The sequence below is a fragment of the Acipenser ruthenus genome, chromosome 10, assembly GCF_902713425.1.
Source record: "Acipenser ruthenus chromosome 10, fAciRut3.2 maternal haplotype, whole genome shotgun sequence".
NCBI classification, from domain to species: Eukaryota; Metazoa; Chordata; class Actinopteri; order Acipenseriformes; family Acipenseridae; genus Acipenser; species Acipenser ruthenus.
This window is the reverse complement of record NC_081198.1, coordinates 45,717,199-45,741,862: the sequence shown is the minus strand read 5'-3', so window position 1 is coordinate 45,741,862 and position 24,664 is coordinate 45,717,199. Positions and strand designations below refer to the sequence as shown.

Below are 24,664 nucleotides of genomic sequence, written 5' to 3'. Positions count from 1 at the left end.
TCACTAAATAATTAAAGAAGTATTTTTTATTATTCTCTCTCTCTCTCTCTCTCTCTCTCTCTCTCTCTCTCTCTCTCTCTCTCTCGCTCTCTCTCTCTCTCTCTCTCTCTCTCTCTCTCTCTCTCTCTCTCTCTCTCTCTCTCTCTCTCTCATACCCTATGATGCTATGATAGTATTGTCTACACGGTGCTAGAAATTTCAATATGATAATCCAGAACCTAATTCTAGAAAAGTCTAGAAAATGCTGGATGAACCATTCTTAGAGAGTATAAAAGGGTTAGGCATGGATTCCATTGCATACCAAAAGTTATTGGCCAATCATCTGAAACCATCCACTTCAAAACTTGGTTTAAAGTGCAACTGGACGTTCCAACATGACAACGATCCAAAGCATACATCAAAATCTACTTCAGAATGGTTAAAAAATAATAAAATCAAGGTTTGGAGTGGCTTACTCAAAGTCCAGATCTAAATCTGATTGAGAATCTTTGGTATGAGTTGAAGAAGGCTGTGCACAAGAGAAGTCCTCAGAATTTGTATGAACTAGAACAATTTTGTGTTGAAGAATGGTCAAAAATCACTAAAGAATCATGCCAAAAGCTCATTGCAAATATCCTAATCGTTTAAAAGAGGTTATTATTGCTAAAAGTGCCTCAACTAGCTATTAATTTCATTGTCTCTGTCAGGGTATGAATACTTTTGAATTAGCATTTTTGGAGTTTTGCAAAAAAAAATGTTGAAATAAATAATTGTAATGTATTTCTTGTAACTTTTTTTCCTCATCCACAAAAGCAAACCTTTTGCTACAAAAGATTTTTCCTATAATTATTTGTTTTCGAGAAATTTCTGGAAATTATAAATTTACATTGGGGTATGTAAACTTTTGACTACAACTATATATATATATATATATATATATATATATATATATATATATATAGTATTGTTCACTAGGCTACATACAGTTGGAAATCAGTGGTGACTGATAAGGCAATGGCTGCAGAGCAGTGTGAAATCTAAGAGCTGAATCAGCATACAGTAATGATCAAACTGTATCCACCTGAAACATGTGTAGGCAGTTCTACGGGATGAATTTTCATCAAGTACCAACATTGTGACCACACCCTATATAAAAATAATATAGACTGACCTGGGCTACACACAAAGGATCTTTTGCTAGGGTGTGTGTGTGTTGGGAAAAGTACAGACGTTTGACCCATATAAATTATTTACATGACCACATATGTTTCCCATATTATGTGAAGGGCAAATCCTATGAAAGAAGCACTAACCTGGCACTAATTGAGAGAAAGTTCAATGATAGACAGAGAGGAAAAGCACAAGTGTCCAATAGGGATTAACCAATCAGAGCATTAGAAGAGGAGCCAGCTGTTTGGCCTGGCCAGACAGAGAGGCAGAGTAGGTGGTTTACTAGTGTGCCAACGGTGTGATAAAGAACAGGCCGACCTAACCAGAAGTGTCTCTTGAACACAGTGACTCTTATTCATTAAAGAATGAAGGTGTTTTGACTTATGTAGAGGTTTACTCCTCCCTATGATCTGTATTAGTGCAGAAGGTATAGATTGCTGTGACAGGCACATCACATACAGTATAAACAACCTGCTCCATGTGTTTTAGTTTAGGTTCTGTGGAGCGATCAACTTAAAATTACAAGTCATCTTGGTCATAAACATCTTCAAAACATTGCTGAAGAAAAACTTGTGGTTGAAACGCATCTACTTAAGAGCTTGTATAGACAGTGTTATTTTGTACAAATGTGATGTATACAATGAATAACTTGCTGTGTAGGCATACTATTATAAAGCTAAACTTGCCATAGCTCTAAAAGCCACATGTCCAATAGCAGACCTTTAAACCACCATTATTTGGGCCTGTCATCAGCTTTAAAATATATATATACTGCTGACAAGAATATTTTTTTAAGGTTGACACCCCTTCCTCCTATTGCTACTGCTAAAAAAAAAGAAACAAAGTACTACTTATATTGCAGAAACTGTTTACAAATATATATATATAAGATAAATAACAGGTTCCTAGACGGCAGTATAGCATATCTCCACTTCTATAGTAAAATGCAGATGTACATGTCTGTTGTGATGAATGCAGCAGGTGCAAGGCAGGAGCAGACAAGCAGTAGAAGCACAAAGACTACAATGCTCTGTGAATTTAAAGGGGTAAGTGGGAGTGGGAGTGGGGCTGCTGAGCTTTTTTTTTTCTTCTTACTTTTATTATTGTTATTCTAATTTGAGGCTGTCTTTAAAACAGTGACCCTCAGCTTGAGCCGCTGCAGAGCACCCCCACTGCACTCACAGCATGTCATAAAAGTACCTAATGATGCTGTTTAATAGAGCGCCCCACAACCATGACACCAAACTGTTGTTTTTCTCCCGAATTAAGATTTACTGTGGTATACCATGGTAAAAAATATATACCGGTAAACAACATAAAACCGTGGTAAATCATAATTACGGTGAAGCACTGTGAAAACTAAAGCATAGCAAAGCCCAAACTAGCCCTGAAAATATACACACACACACACAAAATATGATTGTATATAATTTTAAAACACGCCTACGTCTAACAATGTATTAAAAACTATTCTAAAAATCTCCAAGTACATAAGCTTGTGCAACAAATCACCACACTCAAATTGTCTGACTCCGAGGTACAGCAGCACAGTACTTTTTTGTAGTACGTGCCGTGGGGCGGTGATGCGGAGTGGGAGGTTTCATCACGTTGTGACGTAACAGGGTATCTTCCTTTTCACGAGAAGCTTCAGGAAGAGGTGAGTCTGTAATCAAGCATACCAGAGTGGCGTGATATTACTGATGTGTTGGTAAATGTTTTACGATTAGGATGTAATTTTTAAATAGGTATTTTATATTTTATACACGAAATAGCCATAAGGATGTTAAAAAGATACAGATTTATTAAGAATTTGTAATTTTCTGAGACAAGAGCTCTAAATATTTAGGGAATTAAACGTTAATGTGACATAGTGTAGACGGGCAGGTAACGTTTAGTATTGAATGATCAATTACTAAGATAAACAATTCTTATACAATATCAAATGTCTCAATTACCGTCAGTATATCAGATTTGTAAACATAGTGAAATTATATTCACATGCTGTAGATCCAGTGGTATTACTGCTTAGATTTTTAGGCCGCAGGAGCCCCGGGGTTGTCTTTGCTCAATCGCTCATGCAAGGGCAGCCAGATCAAGGTTTATGAATGTGGGGGCGCTGCCATCACTGTGCAGCGCTGCTGTAGCACTAGTACAGGTACTATAGTAGTCGTAATAATAATATTAATAATATTGGGGAGATTTTTTTTTCATGAATGCGATATTATAAAATGGACTTGACTTTAAAAAGGTAGCGAACAAAAAACAGACACACCTTAGTTTATATCACTTGTTTTGGGCAACATGTGAAATCCTTAGCCGTTTATATTTTTCATTCTGTGTACTTAAAATAATACTAACATTAGTGTTCTAACAATGCCAAAATCCCAATTAAGTTTAGTTTCAATTACCAATGACCCAGAAACAGCCTTTGCAAGATACAAGTTTTTACTTGCAGTAATTAATTAATTCCTTGGACCGTTTTGCATTTTAGTTATTTTGTTAACTCCGTAGAAGAAACACATAACTTGTGTCATTTATTGAAAGAAACTACTCATATGCTTCATAAATAAATGTTCAATGTATTGTATAACATGCGTATGATGGAATGTGTATCATTTAGGGTTTTTTTTTTCTTCTAAAATGTTAAATGTCCAGAAACACATTTTTGTATGCAAAGTAACAGTGGGTTTACATGACAGATGATTAGAATGCTAGATCATGAATGTGTCTGCAGGGTCACAGCTGGGTACTAAGAACATCACTCATTATGCATTTCTGGGGTAGTGTAATGCGCTGGTACGCCCAGCATGTGAGTTAAGGTGTAATCATAGCTCTTTAATTCTGTGGTCAGTTATCATTAAACAGATGGTCTGCAACAATGACTTGAACAATTTTTTTAAAGGAAAAAATAATACTTTTTAGTATCTGTATAAGAATAGAGCTTACACATCAAATGTGTCTTTTAAAGCACGCCGAGTCCATTATTAGTCATCAAGTCATGCAAGCGTCTCCTTGATAGAGGGTGCAGTTCTAGATAAATGAAATGTGAAAAAAAAATATATACATACATATGTTTATTTTTATATATATATATATATATATATACACAATTATACACCGATTATCTTGTATCTATGAAGCCCCCACTTCACCCTTGATGTTTTTTTTTTCTGTGCAAATTCAGAGATTTAGATAAACATTCAGTTACAAAAAAAAAAAAAGAAAAAATCTAAATTAGCGGTTGGATGGGCCTGTAAAAAGCATATGCAAACCATTTATCCACTGAAAAGTTAAGGAAGTTTCAGGGTTTACCATATATACAGCATTGTCATCCATTCTCTGTGTCGCTAGAAATATGAACCTCATATCTGAAGGTGCTGGCCTTTTTGAGTGAATTATTTTGGGACACTACATTTTGATTGGGACAAGTACTTTTAATTAAACACTAGTGAACAGGGCAATCCTGAGAACTAAGCATCCTTTATGTGGAACATAAATGTAGATCCACACTATCTACTTTTGCACGGCAATGGGAGATGTATTTGTATCATAACTCCTGATTTACTGGGAGTTTTAGAAGAATATTGGAATCTTATTTTAAATTTAAAAAAAAAAAAAAAAAACTATGACAAATCAATTACGTGTTTCAGTTATTCTTTAAGAAGTCATGTCTTATGCAAAAAGGTAAATATCAGCATTATTTGCAGGGTAATAAATGCCAACTCAAACTTTCCAAGTGTGTTTTGCTTTCTTGTTAATGCATGCAACACAATATTATTAATAATAATTGTACAATATATGCAAATGCTGCTTCATTGCATAAGGGGATTTTTATTTTGGTTTTAAATATGTCGGCATGTAGGTTGATTATTATCCTACGGGGTACATGTTTCAATCATGATCTGTAGTACTTAATGTTACTATATAATTTTATTTATTAACTATTCAAAATGCTTATGGAAAAGTAATGAAGGTCTTTAATGAACTTGCTATGTGGGCAAAGTGTTATTAAAGATTTGAGTAATTTTTGGGAGTTGGTTTCGATGCGTAGGTGTATTGGAACTGGAGATTTGGTAAATGGTAGTACATCCATTTATTCCATCCACTTGCGCATCATGTAGTAAACATAATACCTGGTACCACTTGTGAGTAATTGTTAAACATGGTGTTTGCCATATTGTAGTTTCTTATAAGTTGTACTTCAAAAGTATCTAAAAAAAAAAAAAAAAAAGGGTAACTGCAGCGAGGAAACCACTTTGTCGGTGGAAAATTCCTCAAGTTTGAGGTTTTTTGTCATTCAGTGTTGTGTTATTTTTTAATGATCAGGCCTTGTTGTAAGTGAACTTGGTGGAGTGCTGAGTTTGTACCCAACAGGAGGGTCACTCACCTCATAATTATTTGCTCCAGGAATGAAAATCACTCCTGATATTTGGTATCAAACATGTATCAGGCCTCTGATCAAGAGCTACAGAAAACCCTCTGCCAGACTGGAAGACTGTAAAGTGAATTGAGAATATTCTAAAGGAAAGGACCTCGTCAGAAGGATACATGGGAACTTCGTGAAGGAAAGTGTTCTTCTCTTTAGCATACATAGGCTATGTTCAGTAGCCATCTGTGTGTTACATACGTGGGAGATTTATAGACTGCAGAGTTCAAAATCAGGACATAGAAAGACTTTATAAAATACACAGTGATTAGCAAACATTTGAATCAAACACATGTTGACCTGGTACCAGATAAAAACTGTTCCAGCTTCCAGTTGGATTGGTGCTTGCATGGAGACAATATAATCATGCAGAAAATGTATACATCCAACTCTTTGCTAAATTTCCTGATTCAGCCTTAACAGCACACATAAAATATAGAAGATTATTATTATTATTATTTATTTATTTCTTACCAGACGCAAATACATGCAAGTGTTACAATACAAGTAATACAATAAGAGCAAGAAATACAATAATTTTGACGAAAAAAATTATGACGAATAATACATACATCCAGCCAGTCTAGTATAGAAACATGCAAACAAAACCACTGATTATTATAAACCCTTCAATTACTATTATTATGACCCTTAAAAAGTCCTATTTAAAAAATTTCAATGTTAAATATGAACCAGTAATACCCTTTGTTCACTGTTGCTTATCCAGCAATACCTGAACTGGATTGCATTATCAAAGTTAAAATAAATACATCTGACATATATAAGCAATTTGGATCTGAGTCAACATTACACATGAAACTGAGCTGGAGTACAGCAACTTAGCGTGGATGAGTACCACCCGCTTTAATGAGTACCGAATGTCACATGATTGGAGAATGTCTTGCATGGTAAATGCACAAGGAATAAACTGACTTGGGCAGCATACAGTTTACATTAAAATACAATCAACCCTGTAGCACTAGTCAATTTAGAACTCTTTTGAATCTTTTCCAACTCTAGTGTCATACAAGTTGGAATGGGGTTTAATTTTGGATAATAAACAAAGAAAAAAAACTAAAGCAATGTGACATACTCTGCATTTCTTTAGTTCAGATGTTCAACATTCAAGGACATGCCCTGGGCAGATAATGTTAATGTTTTGAGACTAGAGCCTAGGGCTATTCTAATGCTCTGTCACCAAATTGTTAATTTTAAAAAATTAGCTAAAAGGTTTTGCTGTTAAATCTGGAGCCCTTCATTGTGGCCTTTTACGCATCTAGGAGCTTATTTTGAGGCAGTTATAATTAAACTGTTAAGTTTTAATTGTAAAATTTACCCCTGGAACCAATCAAATTGGACAGTTTTTTACTATATATTAACCCATATTATAAATTAAGTCAATGACTGATGCTCTTAAAAAAAAAAAAAAAGGTTTCAGTTGCGATACTACTTTTGAAACACTGTAAAGCAAACATCCCTCCACTTTCTGAGATCAAAGCCTTTGCAAATAATTATTCTTAGTCTGTTACATTCAATTATAATGAGATTAGCATTGTGAAAGTGTTAACAATAAAATAGCAAAATTGTAAAGCCATTTGGGTACTATATGAAACCCCATCAGTCACCCGTGGAGACCCCAATATCACAAGTGGTTTCTGTGACTTGTTTTTTGTTGTTATAACCTTTGTTTAATTTGCATTATGACCTTGATTACAGAACCACACTCACACAGTTTAGGAAATAGCCATTTTATGCTACAGGTTTTATTGGTAATGGGGATATCTCACCCTTTGCTTTTGTGCCAGTGAAGAGACAGCACTTTGAAATTTGACACCAAATATTAAATATCTTCAAATATTATTATTAATATGTTAAAAAGAAACTTGTGAGCTTATGTTTGTGGTTTAGCCTAACTGTGATGGGTAGACACAAAGCTTCTTTCAGGGAAAAAAAGTTTGCAACATAGATCTTTGAAATATTTGACTTTATGCACAATAATCAATAAAAAACTTTTTGTTTTGGGATTATTTGAACCACTTTTTTTTCATAATTTGGGAAGCAAAGGATTACCAAAATTTAAATTTGACATACATTTTATTGTTAATGTATAGAATTCATATGAAGCCATTAAAGAAAATAATAATAATAATAATAATAATAATAATAATAATAATAATAATAATAATAATAAAAACTGTCAGTTAATTCACGCTTTAGGAGCTTAATTTTAATTTATATTGTGAGTTCTAGAAGGTTGATATACAGTAAATGTGTAATTTTATTTTTTAAATATTCAATGAAACCCTCTGGTACTGTTGATGTTTTGGTTAGCTCATGTGACTGACATCACTGATACTGTACTTATCTGTGAATTTGCACAGGAAAGGCTACAGTTGCACAACCACATCTCTGATTTTGCCCTCCTGGTACCAAGCAGAGGGCATAGCATTATCCACTTAGATGGTGACAAAGGAGTAAGCCTGCCTACAAACACATTGAGTTTTACTGTAAAAACTGATTAAGCAATCGGGTGGTGGCCTTTTATGGCAAACTAGAAGCTATTGGGTGGGTCCTGCCTGCACAGTGTATGTAAGATTGTAAGCAACATAACAAAGCTGGTTTTACTGTAATTCTACAGTTGTCTCCTGTGTAATGCAAGATACGTAATTCCAGGAAATAGTTGTGATGATTTCAAAGCCTTGTGATACATCGCAGTCCCTGATGTGTGCAAAAGTGTTGACCGCACATTGATACTCCATGTTCTTAAAATGCTTATATTATTGGAAAATTTTAATGGCTTCTGTTTTCTGTAATTAATTCTTATCCCGGCAGGATATTTTTCTTGAGCTGTTGCCTTATTTTATGTGTCACAAAATCTTTATTTTGCCAACTTTTATTGATGAGGTAAGCCTCATATAGGGTTACATTTACACTTTGTAAGTTGCTGTTCTGTTTTACCTTACAGTACTCTCTGTAAGATGCATGGCTTAGATCCAAGAGCTTTGCGACTAAATAGCTCCTTCGTGAGGTGCTTTCTATAGCGACAAGCTTCTTTATTGTTATCATTGATTTTTATTCTGGATGTTAATGATAAATACGTGACACAGTTTAGACTATTTCCAGTTTAATTTTAGCCTTCTGACAAGTGCTAAAACACTGGCTACAATGTGGGTGAAGTGAATCAAAGCTTGACAAATAAATAAATAATATATTTCAGGTAGACATATAAACTACTTCTATTATGCATTAAATATACGTACTGCACAGGGTGTGGCCACATTCACTATACTTTCAATACATTTATCCTGACAGTGGCATTCAAATTTGCCACTGTTTGGATGAATTGAATTGACCCCAATGATTAGTTAACTGATGAAGTAAGACACAATATGTATTTATATTGTAAACCGCATTCCCTAGAATGAGGAAACTGAAATGAACAAGTTTGTGAAACAAGGATGAGTTTTAAACTAAAGCTCATTTAAGTGATCAGTGTTCTTCCAATCTGCTGTCTTCCTTGTGACTAGTTAAGAAATATAAACTGATCTCATTTGAAAGATTAATTCGCCCTGAGGAGAGAGTGCATCATAGCTGACCTCCAGAGTGTCAAGCTGGTGACTATGACAAAATTAAAACAGCAACATTGTGGATGTACTGTCACTATAGAGTTCAGTAGATACCATTTTCAAGGGAATCGTTTTCATAATGAGCATACTAATTGAGGATTAACAAACCCAGGCATGAATGTGGACCAACCAATCCCTTACAATAACATCACTTTTTAAACCTTGGTTAGCACTCCTTTAAATAAGATTCAGGTATAAATTCTCAAAATTATACCTTACAGACTGACTACACATACAGGAGGTGTGTTTGAAGTTTTGAATAGTGAGGTTGCTTTGATTGAACTTTTTTTTTTTGTGATGTAGAACATGTTTCAGGCGAGGGGTAGTTTTAAGGGATATTTATTATAATTCATTTAGAGGGTTAAGGTCTGTTCCTTTATATTGCCTTCCTTTATATTGTCTTCACCATGATACAACAGTTTCCAGAAAGCCTTGTAGTTTATGCAATACAAGGATATGACACCTACATGTAGTGAGCTGTATTAAGTTAAGTGGAAGAAAAGGTCACAGTAAAAACATCATGGGTGTAGTGTGTCACAGGTTTGACCTTTTTAATGCATTTTATTTTTACCATTCACTGATAACCTAATTGGAGGGGCATGCATCGTCTTTGAGTTAATTTAGGACATATATCAGTAACACAACATTTTGCATTTCCATTTTGAGTTTTTATAACTACATCTTGAATAAAAAACATGAGTAAAAAAAAAAAAGGTTTAAAAGAGCACAAAGCAATCAAGCAAGTTTAACAGTTGGGTTTCTGAATGACAAAGCACACATTTGTATCATTCAGGAGTCAAGCATTACGCATGTTATAATACGTGATTCACTCAGAATTGAATAGTTTGCAGTTTTTCTGTAAGAGACAGTATAATTGCTCTATCAGGAGCTTTATGTAAGTTGAGTTAAAACCCAGGTGACAAAAGAGGACTTTCATATTTGAAAAATGATCTTAAATCTGTTTAGCTGGCTCTATCCCAATTGAAATGAACTGACTCAACAATCTGCATGTCTTTGTAAAAACCATCAGCAAACCATGTATTTTATATACATTCATATTTTGAAAGTAGGTCACTCCTTAGACATACACTAAGATCTTGGCAGAACCTTGGTACTAACAGGACCATATTTTAATTTAAATTCAGACAGTTTTAAAATCTGCTGCTGTTTACCGTAGATCAATTGAATAGATCCCAGAGATAGCAATTTTGATGGCTGTACATGTTATGAACATTTTGATCTATATGCTGTACATTTGTTGCTATAGATCAGGGTTCTGTCCAGATCCTGATACTTAATCAATGAATGATAACTATTAAATCAAGTTTCTCATATGTGTAATGTACAATTAACATTGCCACATGGCCACATGTAATTACAAATACTTAGAACTAGAGGAAATGGAAATGACTACTGGTAATACCCTTTTTTAAATGTACAGAAACCTAAATCAATGGTAAAGTATGTTGTACATGATAACCATTAAATAATACAGTACATTGTTATATTGGTTTTTAGTTTGACGTCACTCATTATATTCCCTAAGTGCATTACAAAAAAAAAATACTGGAAATGCAAAAGATAACTAGAATGTGTCTCTACTCTGCCAAAAATATATTGTATGACGCAACATAATGACTCTCTTTATCCACAGGCACACAAGGCAGTAAGCTTGTGAAACTCCCAAGTTCTGTTTTTAATACCCACGCGAGCAGTTTTGACTTCACCAAAGGTATGTGAAGTCAGTGTTCTATTTTTCAAGAATGTTAAATACAACTACAGCATGATACATATATACAGTAAAACATGATATTATCTGGTTATAAAAGGGACTGAAGATAGCTGCTTATTCATGGTGACTTTATTATTATTATTATTATTATTATTATTATTATTATTATTATTTATTTCTTAGCAGACACCCTTATCCACAATTGTTACAAGATATCACATTATCTTTACATACAATTACCCATTTATACAGTTGGGTTTTTACTGGAGCAATCTAGGTAAAGTACCTTGCTCAAGGGTACAGCAGCAGTGTCCCCCACCTCCGGTCAAGAGTCCAGAGCCCTAACCACTACGCCACACTGTCCCCATACTTTGTCTGTCATTTGTATTGTAAAAAAGGTTGATTTTATGGATAGTAAGAGCAGAGTAACAGCAGATTACTGTAGTCCTAGGTGTTGCAGTAATGTTGTTGCCTAATAAGTTCCTGTTTAGAGTGTTCTGTTTTACTTCCTAATTTGTATTAAAAAAAAAGGTTGCTGCTGATACAAGTAGTAGAGTACCATCCCTATTTGACATAAGAGTTTAGGGGAGGGGAGCCTGTGGCAATACAGCAGAAACTACATACCTTAGCAGATTGTAAACAAACTTGACTGTCAATAACATATTATGGTTTCTGATAAGGACCAGTGCATATATGGGTAAACAAAGGAGGACTGTAACATACAGACACTGGGGAATTATATATTTTAATTTAGTCGTTGCCAATTAGTTTTTATTATTTTCTCCTCAATTTGAAATGCCCAATTATTTTATTATGCTCAGCTCACCGCTACCACCCCTGCGCTGACTCGGGAGGGGCGAAGATGAACACACGCTGTCCTCCGAAGCGTGTGCCGTCAGCCGCCCGCTTCTTTACACACTGCGAACACACCGTGCTGCCGCTCAGAGCTACAGCGTCGGAGGACAACGCAGCTCTGGGCAGCTTACAGGCAAGCCCTCAGGCGCCCGGCCAGACTACAGGGGTCGCTGGTGCGCGGTGAGCCGAGGACACCGTGGCCGACCTAACCCTCCCTCCCCCCGGACGACGCTCGGCCAATTCGGAATAGGTTGGACTCGAACTTGCGACGTCCAGGCTATAGAGCGCATCCTGCACTCTAGCAAGTGCTTTTACTGGATGCGCCACTCGGGAGCCCCCGGGGAATTATATTTGAATGTAAAATTGAATATGTTTGTGGGGACCTGCAGCTTTAATGGTCAACTCAGAATTTCTGTAGTAAATAAAAAAAAAAACACCTCTATCATGATACTATATATTTGTTCCAGATGGTTACTTTGAGTTTTCCATGCATGGTTTACTTATATCTATTAGAAGGATCCTTCAACAATGAGATTACGATAGTCCATAAAATAACAACCTTGAAATTAGGTGCTTAATGTGTGAACATGATATAGTATTTTGCTTCAAAAGAGGTTTTTTTTTTTTTTTTTAACTTGTCAGAGGTAGGCAATGATTAGATTGCAGTGCCCAATTCTTCTAATGCTCATAGCTGATTTCTAATACGCAAATTTTAGGTGTGGAAAGATCTGATGCTTTTATTTAAGAAATATGCCCTCAGGCAATAGTGGTGTGCTTCTAGGGAGAATTCTGTTTTAGTATGAAATAAACAGTGGTTTAAAAAGGATCACATGAGTTTGTGTCTTAGAAGATGAAAAGCTAATTGATATGAATAATTTATTGTGATGCAATATTTTATAGAAATCAAACAGTAAAAAAATAAAGCAAAGTTCAAACATGTTATCTGAAAGATGCATCTATTATGTAGAACCTTTACAATATTCATAATAATTTGTTTTATAGCTGGGGTATTAATGCTTTTGAGGCAGGTGGTGACACAAGCAGAGTTAAGGCCGGTGAACTTTCAAATCTTTTTTTCGTCCAATCACTATTTGGATTCTGTCCAAGTTGAGTACAGCTTCTGCAGGATGTGGAGTGTTGATTAATACAGTAATTGAAATAAGGACTTCACAGAAGACACACATGGCAAAGATGGATGGGGTTTCTAATGGAATCAGAGGACTTTGGAAATCCCTGGTTTATTTAAAGTCCTCAAAAGTTTTATTTTTTTTAGGCAAGGATCCAACTTGCCATTATTTTTTATATATATTTGTGATTGTTATTTTAATATTTGTGATCTTGAGGTATTGTTGTAGCCATTTAAATCAATCAGTTGGAAATGCAAAGATAATGTAGGTGGTACAGTAGACCATTAATCAGATCAAAAACAAACGTTGGAAATACACTAGTTTGGAAGATCACATATTACCCTGGGGTGGTAATGCAACTACAAACATCAGTCTGAAGGAGAAAACCACAGAAAGAGCCTGGATAAACTGCTGTTTGACCCCTGAAGTGTTTTGTATTGCAAAATATTTACAGAAGTGATTGATATTCTGTTGATTTGATCCTTAAAACACTCACTGATTGTACAGATCCTGATTAACACTAATCTTATACTAATTTACGTTACCTTATGTAAGGTAATCCAAGATTAGTGCTAACCAGGGTTTGGGAAACAAGACTTCAATGAATGTTTATGTATTAATTTAAAAGAAAATTATATAAAAGCCAATGACAAATGTTTCGACTATAAGTCTTTCTCAATGTGTTCTATTCTGCACGGCTACAGTGCTACCTATTATTTATCTCTCTAATTTTAAATAATATTTTGCTTTGTGAATTGCTTGCTGTCATTCTTATGAAATGTAAGTTGTTGTGTGTGTTTTTTTTTCTACCATGTCTGACAGTGCATGCTTACAATTGTACAATTATTAGGTCAACCAATACAATTACAGTAGGTTTTAAATGTATATTGGCTGGTGATATGTAACTATAAAAACACTCAATGGTAGAATATGTAGTAATACCAAAATAAACTATTTGACTATTTGTTTCAACTAGAAGTCAAATTGAAGATTGATAAACGTTTGGTACTGAATTGTATAAGTCTGTTGATTTAACCCTGTCAATATAAGCATATTTTGGAAAAGACTTCCTTGCCAGCCTTCCCTGGCAAATGACAGCTCCTTAACCCTTGAGATGCTTGAAATGTGTGTGTGTGTGTTTTAATTTTATTTTGCTTTGTACTTGTGAAGTAATACCTATTAATAAGTAACCCTATTAATAAGTATTAAGACATCTCATTGAGGGCTGTATTAGTTCGTATGTGGATTATTGCTCGTTTAAACCTGCAACTCTGTTACAATGGTTTAACGGCTCTCACCTAGAATTTTCTCTTGTACAGTATGTGATAGCAGTTCATTAGTTTTGTGGCTCAGAAATACTAGCTATAATTAAAGTACAGTGTAAATGTTTTGGTAAATCTTTAGTTTGTCTTACATATGGTAACCTTTGTTTGAAGAGGTGTTACACTGGGGATTCCCTTATGATTCAGATATGTGAGTAGGAGTGCAGTGCTAACCCTTTTTAGGTCCTCTTTGAAGCTGCAACAACACATATAGGTAAACTGTTACTTTTAAATGAGCGAGATTAAGGGTAGTGGGTGCAACCCATTTCAATTTAAAACACCCACATTTAACAACTAGTGGGAAGCCCCAAAAAATAAGTGCAATTCTCTTTTTATAACAGAGCTCATCAAAACAAAAATATACTTAAAAGGTCTGTACATGTCAGAGCTATAGGAAACTGCATACCAAGTGCTGTTTGGGGTATTTTTCTACCCAAAGAAACACTATCACAACTATTTTGAAGGTGCCACGGATTTAAATCTGACTACAGTTAGTAGTAAACTTGGAAACAATGTAGGCGAATAATGAAGTTTTAGCTACCCACCTGTTGATTGTGGGTTTAAACTTCATCATAAAGAATAGTAATAATAAAGCTTTGTGAATTTTCTGAAATTTCCGAACAATAATCAGAATATATATTTTTTCTAAATTGAAATTGTTTAGGCATTCTGTTCGACATGAACGTAACACTTTCATATACCCTCTGTAAATTAACTGTTTACAAGAACTGGTGGTTCATATTGTTTTCTGAATAAAATAGCTTTTTGATATTTGTCAGTGTTTGTCTGTGTTTAAAGTTTCAGTAATCAGCAACAGCAAGTTTGCATTTTAGCATTAATGGGCAACAAGAGCCTTTTGTTACAGAGCCCCTAATCTTCGGAATGAGTTGCCAACACATGTGAGGGAAGCTGAGACTCTATCTGTTTTTAAAACCAGACAAACATATTTGTTTGAGCTGGCATATATATTATTATTATTATTATTATTATTATTATTTGTTTATTTAGCAGACGCCTTTATCCAAGGCGACTTACAGAGACTAGGGTGTGTGAACTATGCATCAGCTGCAGAGTCACTTACAATTACGTCTCACCCGAAAGACGGAGCACAAGGAGGTTAAGTGACTTGCTCAGGGTCACACAGTGAGTCAGTGGCTGAGGTGGGATTTGAACCAGGGACCTCCTGGTTACAAGCCCTTTTCTTTAACCACTGGACCATATATATATATATCTCTAAATGTGCCCATTATGTAATTGTTGTTTTGGGAACTTCTTTCGCCCAATGAAATAGTTTTTGTTAAAACACTTTTATAATGTGTGAGGCCAAGTTCTCCAAATTGCAGACCCCTTTCAATTAAATGAAGGTAAGCAGAGACATGAGTAAAGTTTTAAAATATTTCAATAATTTATTATAAAAACAAAACACTTTAAAATTTAAAAGACAGAGATTAACCCTTTGCGGTCCCATTTTGGACCAGGTCTGACATTACAATTTTTCCTTTCCGGTCTGCTGTCTGACATCATCAAAAAGACATGAAGCACAGGTCCCTAGAGAAAGCAGAGAAAAGCTTTCAATGGCCGAGAGAAGCTGGAAAAAAAAGAAAAAACAAGGCGGATCTGAGCAATACGCATAGTCCCTTCACCACAGACGTAACACAGACATAAACAAACAAGATAGCTGCTTCCGCATCCAGTGCTCAAAGAATATCACAGACATATGCCAAGATTTTGGAGATGTTATAGTAATAAAATAATGACTTGGATAGCATTATTGAGGAGTTTGGTGATAAAACGAGTGATCAGGAGATGATTTATCAGTATGCACTACTATGAAGAGATATGTGATAAATACAGCGAACAAGGAGCAGGGCTGGAGATGCAGTACTGAGTGTCCTTTTGATATGCAGTGCCTTTTAAACCTGTTTTACTGTGAATAAAATTACTTTAAAACATTGCGTGTAAAATAAACAGCTCGTGTGAAAATAAATTGGACCTGATGCGCCTGACAAGCGCTGAATAAATGGACCGCAGAGGGTTTAGTTTCAACTGCCGCAAGAGAATATACAAATTATAATAGTTTAGTGCCACAAGGCGGACAGGGTTTAGCAGTGTTCAAATCAAACAAAACCAGAGTGATCAACAGCAAATAAATAAAAAAAAACACCAGTTCGCCGTGAGACACGAGACACAAACTAAAAAAGCCAAATTAAATATATTACCCCTTCCTCGTATTTACCAATACCAAAAGAAAACAAAAATGTATAAAATAAATGTAAAAGAAACAGCAGCTGACAATTGCTCCGTCTGCAAGAACAAAAATGACAATAGCAATGTCAGCGCTACATTTAAAACAGGTTACCTTGGGAGCTCTTTAACTCGCCCTACAGTTACACATTAACTACGATATCGTGCAAATTACCTCGGGCAGTGCTAGGTTTACCCTACCAGTACCTGTATACATCAGAATAAGCTGAACATTACCTCGATGAGTAGCAATATTGGCAGCTTCCTGCACAGTTCAACCTACAAATACCAGTAAGACTTGCTTCAAACAATAGTTAGCAACCCCGGCTTGCGACAAAAATGAATGCTTTTCACAAGACACTAGCTTATATGCACAAAGAGTGGTAATGAGCGCTTGTTAAGCAATCACGAAACGAGTCTCACCTGTTACAATCTACCCCCAGTTTTTGCATCGTCATCCCGACAATGGCTCCCATACCTGCCAATGTCAAAATACGGCAGAAGCACTAAGGCAGCTGCTGGAACCATGTACCCAAGGACCAATAGCCCCCTCTAACCTAGTTCCCAAGACTCCAGAGACTGTGGTTCTAGGAAGGTGGTGCACATTGTGGTGTTTTCCAGCTGTGCTGCAAGTTGTTCTTCACAGGCTTACCTCTCCTACAAGGGGAATGCTTTCTTCAGCCACAGTTGGCACTTCAGGCTGTGCAGCAGACTCACCTTGCATCATCCATAGCCACAGGTCCTCGCCCTCGGAATTGTCCTCCTCTGCAACACCTGAGGAATCCAGGCCTGGATCTGGGGAAATAGCACTTCTCTGCTCTAAGGGTACAGATTTAGGTACTGGGCGCATCTGTGTTCGGTGCACATGTTTAACATTTCCAATGTTATCCAAATGTATAACAGTGTAAATGGCCCATCCATCCTTTGGCGCTTTCACTACTCTGTATACTATTGGGCTCCAATGATCCTGAATCTTATTCCTTCCCCGTACACTATGATCCCTTAAGTATACCAGTTGCCCTTCAGGTATTGTAATATCCCTCACCTTGTCGTTGTGCCTTTCCCTTTGCCGAGCTGCACAGCTGCATCCAAGCGACTTCTTGTCCCTTTATAGGCCACTCTGAGTCTTTCTTGATGCTCCATCATCCAGTCTTCCCCCTGGTAGCTTGTTGATTCTTCAACTGCACCCAGCAAGAAATCTACAGGGAGTCTGGGTTCGCATCCAAACATTAAAAGGGGACTCACTGGTGGACTGGTATACTGAAGTGTTGTAGGTAAACGTCACCTGGGGAAGATACAACAGTTCCGCTTCTGTACAAGGGGGGGGGGGTTGGCAGTAAGTCGTGCAGGGTGTGATTGAAACGTTTGCACTGACCATTACCTTGGGGGTGATAAGGAGTTGTGCGCATCTTCTGGATACCATACACTTGGCACAGCTGTTGAATAAGAACACTTTCAAAGTTACGGCATTAATCAGAATGTATTCTAAATTTCTAAAACCATTTGCATTAATACCTCTTTTTGTAAGACCTTAGGAAGCAGAAGCTGGTACACTTCTTCCCCTCTATCAGACTGGTAGATGCGTCGATACAGAAGACTGTCCCTTTGAAGCACCCAGTCCCACTGTCGGATTAACTCTAAAGCTGGTTTAGACAATGATTGCCTTTCACCTTGGTCTGGTCCCCTCTTCCTCTGCCAGAATTCTAACAAGCACCCTATTATTAGGTTGGAGGCTTGTAAGGAGATCAAATCAGCTTTTGAGTATGATGGAAAAGCAATTATTGCATTTTGTCTTACCTCCCCCAGCATTTGACAATCCACGGGAGCTGCAGCAGGACTTAAGGCAAAAAAAGTTCCTGGTAAAAATGCAGCCAGTTGTGCAGCCCAGTGCTCGTCTGTCGCACCCAGCTTTGTAGTCTGTAAGTGACTGAGGGTTGTTGTCAGTATACACAATGCTTGTTTGTTCCAACAAATATTCCGGAAGATTTTCTGTCATGGCCCATTTAAGTGCTAGAAATTCTAATTTAATAGAACTACAATTTTCCATGTTGCTCTCAGTTGGCCGGAACCCACGGCTGGCATAAGCAATGGGCCATGGCTTCCCTTCCTGTTCTTGTGAGAGGACTGCTCCCAACCCACTATGGCTGGCATCAATTTCAAGTACAAAAGGTTGGGAAAAATTGGCATAGGCCAATACCTTGGCAGACACTAACCTTGATTTTAGAGTCTGATGACCCTGCTCACATGCATCAGTCCAGACCTCCTCTAGATGCTTTCCAGAACTCCTCTTCTTCTTAGTCCCCACCAACTCCACTACCAGTCAATGTAGAGGGGCTGCCAAACTGGCAAATCCCTCAACAAATTGCCTGTAATAACTGGCAAACCCTAAAAAAGGTCGAAGCTCAGACACATGCTTTGGACATTCCCAGTTAGCTACTGCAGAGATTTAATTAGGATCAGTGGCAACTCCCGCTTGAGCAATAACATGCCCCCGGTACTTTACCTCCTTCCTGAAGAAGCAGCATTTTTTGAACTTCACTTTCAGGCCTTGTTGTTGCAAGCGGCAGAGTACTAAGTCCAGTCGTTGAAGATGGCATGCGGTTAAACTCAAACAATCCAAATGGGGTGCAAAAGGCAGTCTTCAACCGATCATGTTCAGCCATAGGGACCCGATTGTATCCACTTGCCAGATCATGGGTTGAGAACCACTGGGCCCCTGACAGAGCATCCAGAGAGGGGGGCAGAGGGTAGGCATCTTTACGAGTCATGCCACTGAGCTGTCTTTTTTTTTTTTTTTTTTTAAAGTTAATGCTTTTTTTCCCTTCTCTATAATGCAGTTACCTCCAAGGTTTACTACAAAGTATACTACTGATCGAAGCTTTTCTATGGGGGTCCTCATAAACAGCTTATTGGCCTGCTCCAGAGAAATGTTGAGGACTGTGTTACTTCTACACTACCACCAAAGAAATGGCACTGGAGAGCACGTACAGCTGTTATTTACTTCATGCAGGCTGTCCCAGTCAGTGGCAGTTACAGGTAAGTACAATTTAATTATACTGAATGCAGAATAAATTAAATAGGAGAAGGCATGTTACTTGTATCCAATATCCCAGGCAGCCTTGATAACAGGGATCTAGACTAGAGGATACTCCATGACTGTAGTTCCCTTTCAAGTACGAAATGTAACCATTGTCATATGGGTATTTACCCCAAAACCTGAATAAGATATATCAAAGCTGCTGTCAGAGCCTGCGACGCAGTCATGGCCTGCCCCTGAGGGCATAAAAGTACTACTCTCCACGCCATTTATCTTTTCAAGACTGACCTGACAGACGAGCCTTGTTCAGTACTTGTTACCTCGACCTGCTATATATTTCGCATTTATTGTATTTTTACACAAAATGTATTCGATATTTAAATAATCGCTGTAATAGTTTTCATTAATTACACAGAATTTGTGCACTACAGCCTGTTGCTTGTTACGTCCCACTGCGGCCTTGTGCCCTGCATAAAGCTATCGGCTTAGTCGCTCCTTCCCAGGGATCCAGCAACGTAAGTCGGCTGACTTGTGCTCTCTCCTGGCTGCTTAGCTCTGGCTGGAGTTATTATTTCTTATTTTTTGTTCTGGGACATTTTTTTCTCGTTTTATTACAAGACATTATTACTGTCATTTTTATTACTGTTTGTAATATATATTGTGTTTCTTACCACTGATGAGATGCAAAACAAAGTAATTTCAATCCTCACTCATACATTAACTGCACATACAACTACAATACAGCAGTGCTTTAGAAGGGGGCGGGAGGATGTGGATCGCTCCTCCAATTAATGCCTGTGCTCAGGTCACCCGATCTACTAGTGTTTCAGACAGACAGGAGTTAGTCATCGGTAAAAAAAAAAAAAAAAAAAACTCTGGTCTCCTCCAATTATAACCCGTGCTCAGGTCATGTGATCTGCCACTGCTAACACTGTGTTTAAAAAATAAATAAATAAATAAATGCTCCTCCAGGACCAGAACACCATCTGCCACTGCTAGTATTATTATTATTATTATTATTATTATTATTATTATTATTTGTTTATTTAGCAGACGCCTTTATCCAAGGCGACTTACAGAGGCTAGGGTGTGTGAACTATGCATCAGCTGCAGAGTCACTTACAACAACGTCTCACCTGAAAGACGGAGCACAAGGAGGTTAAGTGACTTGCTCAGGGTCACACAATGAGTCAGTGGCTGAGGTGGGATTTGAACCGGGGACCTCCTGGTTGCAAGCCCTTTTCTTTAACCACTGGACCACACAGCCTCCCAGCCTCCTAGTACTGTAAGCGCGTATCTCTCAGCAGCCAGAATTGCTGTTCATTTGGTATTGTTGAATCTAGGGTTTAAGTTATTTTTTTTTTCTTAAATTTTAGCCAATAATTTGATTTTATTGAACGCTATATATATATTTTTTTTCCTTTGAAAAGTTGAGGAGGCTCTGCCTCCCTTGCCCCCTCTAAGGAGCTTCCACTGATCGTCACAGGATGCTTTCTTTTGTCCACATAAACACCTTATTCTAGTTCGAACTAAATGAGCACACATGATGATGATAGATCTCTTTTTCCGTTATGACTGTATTGTTGCTTTCTGTATATTGTAAGCATCTTCATTGGAACAAACAAAGCAGGGTGGGATTCCCTAATCCACGTAAGTGGAAAAGGATCTTTAAAATTCTACGAAAGTTTTTTTTTTTCTCTTTTGTAAATATGTGGGGAAATTCCCTTGCTTTTAAAGAGTTTGCTGACTCGCTTTTGTTGACAACATTTAGAAGATATTTGTCACATTTACTAAGCTTGGTTTTTGATGATTAAATAGTTCCATATTCAATGTATTTTCTTATAATCACTCTAAATGAATGATTATTTTTCATTATTCATTCACCAAATAAAATATCTAGCTTTCGATAGTCCAATAGCCTAATTCATTTTCGCAAACCTAGGGTTTTCAGGGTAGCAGTGGGCACCAACGATTAGATTTGAAAATCAGAGACCAAAAAAAAAAATTATAAAATTAAATCTCTTCCCCTTACTGTAATGTGAGCCTCAGCAACAACATCCTTTTTGTAACCCAGCTCACAGTATGGGAAAAAAACAACATTATTACAGCAGGCGACATAATAAAGTACATCTGTGATATTTCAGTAATGTTTTTAAAATTACTGAATACATGCTATAATTATCTATCTCATCAAAATCTAACAGGATTGTAGCGCTAACTTTTTTTATAAGATGCTTGGGCAACACTATCAATGTAGCTCATGTCCATTGGTGTGACTCCCACTGAATCATGTTTTTCATGTAGACTTAAATAAGCACATCCTTATGACACCACTGCCTACCTCAATCCACCCAGGTTCAGGCTCTGAAGAGCTCAACTTGTTCACCCCTTGTTACCTTGTTCATTTCCATGATTTAAGGGACATGATGCACATTTCAATGTGGTAGTAAATGATGCACAGGTGCTGCTCTAAGCTGCTTCAGAATGAAAATTAAGAATTTCTTTTTTTTTTCTTTCACAAAAAAAAAATCACTTTGTTGTGCAATTTCTCCTGTGTCAATAACGTGCATGATTGCAGCCTCATCCATTGTTTAATCCTTTAAAGCAGAAAACTTACAAACCACTGAGACCAAGTTTGTATTTTCCCTGGAGCTTCTCACTATTCTAAGAAATTCTTGGCAATTAACTTGAATTAGAAAGAAAGAAAAAAGTCTGTCTGATATATAGCAGCTATATAATCTTCTTTAGGAAGTGTATTATGGTAAGGTTATGTAGTTTCATTTTGAGTAATGGATTTTATATAGTATATTGTGACTTTTGGGAGTTACAATTAAGAAAATATTAATTTCAAAAAGGCTTTGAGTTTTTGTGTTTCTAGAAGCGGCAGCTTTTTATAGCAACTTTTATACTGAAGTTATATGCCAGTGTCCTGATGTATTATTTATTATTATTACAAATTAAACTAAATGTATTCTACCACAATATGTAAGCTTTCAGTTACCATATAGTTCAGCAAGAAAAAGTTAATTGCATGTATAGAACATACTATTAGCAGGATTCGAAATTAACACCCGCCAACTGCCCAAACGCTGGTTAATTTGGTCTGTGGCGGGTAAATTTCACATACTTATATGCCATAGTGGCGGGTACGTTTTTGTACACGTAACACTCGATGTGATCATCGTTGTCGTGTTGCAGTGCCATCAGCTCAGAATTGGCAGAAAACAGTGGGACCCTGGTACACCCATCTACTGTCCGGAGAAGTCTGGTCAGAAGTGGCCTTCATGGAAGACTTGCGGCCAAAAAGCCATACCTCCGACGTGGAAACAAGGCCAAGCGACTCAACTATGCACGAAAACACAGGAACTGGGGTGCAGAAAAATGGCAGCAGGTGCTCTGGACAGGAGTCAAAATTTGAAAAAAATTTGCTATAGCAGAAGGCAGTTTGTTCGCCGAAGGGCTGGACAGCGGTACACGAATGAGTGTCTGCAGGCAACAGTGAAGCATGGTGGAGGTTCCTTGCAAGTTTGGGGCTGCATTTCTGCAAATGGAGTTGGGGATTTGGTCAGAATTAATGGTCTCCTCAATGCTGAGAAGTACAGGCAGATACTTATCCATCATGCAATACCATCAGGGAGGCATCTGATTGGCCCCAAATTTATTCTGCAGCATGACAACGACCCCAAACATACAGCGAAAGTCATTAAGAACTATCTTCAGCGTAAAGAAGAACAAGGAGTCCTGGAAGTGATGGTATGGCCCCCACAGAGCCCTGATCTCAACATCATCGAGTCTGTCTGGGATTACATGAAGAGAGAGAAGCAACTGAGGCTGCCTAAATCCACAGAAGAACTGTGGTTAGTTCTCCAAGATGTTTGGGCCAACCTACCTGCTGAGTTCCTTCAAAAACTGTGTGCAAGTGTACCGAGAACAATTGATGCTGTTTTGAAGGCAAAGGGTGGTCACACCAAATATTGATTTGATGTAGATTTTTCTTCTGTTCACTCACTTTGCATTTTGTTAATTGATAAATACAAACTATTAACATGTCTATTTTTGAAAGTATTCTTACTTTACAGCATTTTTTCACACCTGCCTAAAACTTTTGCACAGTACTGTATATAATTATTATTATTTTTTTTACTCATTACTTATCCTACAGTTATATATTCTGTGTGCTTCTATGTTGTGTTTCTGTCTCTATTAATGACTATTAACTACTCCAGAAAAAATAGCTTTTGAAAAGGCTTCTCAAAGCTGAACAAGAGAAAATGTGATGGAAGTGTTACACATACTGTACCTTCTTCAATTGATTGTTCATCATGGCACGATCATTGTCACTGCACACTTTCGGGATAAAGCCAGCTGGGCAGATACATAAATTAACACTGTACCACTGTACGTTATGAGTCAGCATAAAACCGTTTAAAAGTGCAACGTGTTTAGTTTATTAAGAAGAGAAAGTGAGAGCACTAGTTGCTTTTAGCTGCTACAGCCTTCATCAACATTGGAGAAGTGAAATAAAGATTTACCATAGTCGAATGCTTTCAGATATACAAAGGAAAATATTTTTTAAAATGTTTGCATTTAAGATCAACAATAGTGATTACTGTTGTTGTTTAACAGGTGCTCATAATTACTATATATATATATATATATATATATATATATATATATATATATATATATATATATATATATATATATATATATATATACACAGACGTGCTCAAATTTGTTGGTACCCTTACAGCTCATTGAAATAATGCTTCATTCCTCCTGAAAACCATTGTGTGCACTACACTGAACATGGACCAGAGAAAGCAAAGGAGAGAGTTGTCTGAGGAGATCAGAAAGAAAATAATAGACGAGCATGGTAAAGGTAAAGGCTACAAGACCATCTCAAAGCAGCTTGATGTTCCTGTAACAACAGTTGCAAATATTATTAAGAAGTTTAAGGTCCATGGAACTGTAGCCAACCTCCTTGGGCGCGGCCGCAAGAGGAAAATCGACCCCAGAGTGAACAGAAGGATAGTGCGAATGGTAGAAAAAGAACCAAGGATAACTGCCAAAGAGATACAAGCTGAACTCCAAGGTGAAGGTACGTCAGTTTCTGATCGCACCATCCGTCGCTTTTTGAGCGAAA

The 24,664-nt window shown here is 36.9% G+C and overlaps 1 pseudogene; it reads left to right on the top strand.

The window, feature by feature from the left end:
• Positions 1–2,635: 2,635 nt before the first annotated feature.
• The window catches only part of LOC117406647 (glycosyltransferase-like domain-containing protein 1), a 92,534-nt pseudogene continuing 70,505 nt past the window's right edge, over positions 2,636–24,664 (top strand).